Source organism: Cantharellus anzutake, assembly GCF_015039405.1.
Source record: "Cantharellus anzutake strain C23 chromosome Unknown EI90scaffold_12, whole genome shotgun sequence".
NCBI lineage: Eukaryota > Fungi > Basidiomycota > Agaricomycetes > Cantharellales > Hydnaceae > Cantharellus > Cantharellus anzutake.
Window position 1 is genome coordinate 545,789 of NW_024066962.1, and position 1,784 is coordinate 547,572.

The following is a 1,784-nucleotide window of genomic DNA, read 5'->3' on the forward strand; positions in this document are numbered from 1 at the left end:
GTCGCCGACAGCGAGTCACGGTAACGTTTTCCCACACCCTGACAGTATTTTTGAACTCCCCTCGCTCTTGACGTTAAACGATGTCTCGCAAACCCAGAACCCGTTCTCAGACCTGCCAACCAGTGGCTGGTACTTCCGCATCACCATACACGCAGTACACCTCACGCGTATTATTTGATAGGGAAGAGTCAGATGAACCATTATTCGAGAGCTTCACGGCAGACCGGGCAGACTTATGGTCCTCAACGCCGGTGAAACGCCGTCGATACCGCTGGCAACGAACACCGAGCGAAGTTGACAGCGATTCACTTGGTAATGAGGCCGAGTCAACGGCCCAGATACCAATCGAGCCGGTGCCAGAACCCGAACCAGAGCCCGAGCCAGCGCCACGAGAGGAGCTACCCGCCGATCTGCCAGTTACGGTTGATGAGATCGAAGAGATCGATATTGACCAAGCAGAGCAAGCCCTGCCAAAGGGATGTATGGCCTTCATACTCACCAAGGCAATCAGCGACCTCGCTCGAACCACTCGTGACATCCACCAGATGATTCCGCCGCCGGCACCACCCCCAGCTCCTCCACCGCCGCCTCGACCTGAACCGGCCTGTAAGAAGGTCCGTGAACCCAAACCATTCGACGGCTCTGACCATAACAAACTCCATACGTTCTTCGTCCAATGTGAAGTAAACTTTATGACCCGCGCCCAAGCCTTCCCGACCGAGGCTGACAAAGTCCTATTCACCATCTTATACTTGAAGGGGGCAGCACTGGACTGGTTTGAGCCCGATATCCTTCGCGGCCACCGGCCCGGTCGAGAACCACGGTGGATGAACGACTGGACAAGGTTTGTGGGAGAACTCGAACATAACTTCGGCCCGCGCGACCCCGTCAGCGAAGCTGAAGAGCGTTTGTTCAACCTAACAATGAAGGATGGACAGACCATCGGGAAGTACGTCACCGAGTTCAACCGCTATGCGGGTAAGTTGGACAACTGGGGTGAAGGAGCCCTCCGCGCCCTGTTCTACCACGGTCTACTCGATCATATCAAAGATGAAATCACTCGGTTTGGTAAGCCAACGTCGCTATACGACCTACGGGACCTCGCCGATGAAATTGATACGTGCTACTGGGAACGAAAGACCCAGACCGATCGGCGTCATAAACCCGCCTCCAACACCTATGATAAAAGCTCCCAGAAACCACCCCCCCCCCCAAATCCCACCGATCCGCCACACCTTCCCCCGCCTCACCATCCACATCCACCACCAATAAACCAAAGGACAAGCACCCCGACGGTAAGCCTAGATCTGACCTCGCTGCAAAACTCAGGAAAGATGGCAGGCTGACCAAGGAAGAGCGTCAACGGCGCTTCGACAACAACTTGTGCATGTTCTGCAGTAAGCCAGGACATGTAGCTAAAGAGTGCTACAAGGCCGGGTCAAGTGCAGCCAAGGCCAGAGCGGCCAAAGTCGCCACACCAGAACCGGCCACGACACCAGAGCCGGAGTCAGACTCATCGTCTGACGCAAAAAACTAACCGGCAACCCTCCGGACGCCGCACGATCGGAGGGTTGTACTCAACCCCTTCGTGCGAAGAGGGAGGTACACTTGAACGTGTCCGCCTATCGGACCCCAATTCTCTTTCTTTCCCTGTTTCTTTCGGTTCCTGTGATGGTCGATTTCCCGCTTCAAGGGGGAATGCCCCCGGCTCTCCTTTGTCTTCCAATTCCGGGGCCTCTGTCCCCCATTCAAAAATGTTTTCCGCTAATGGACCACCCTCATTT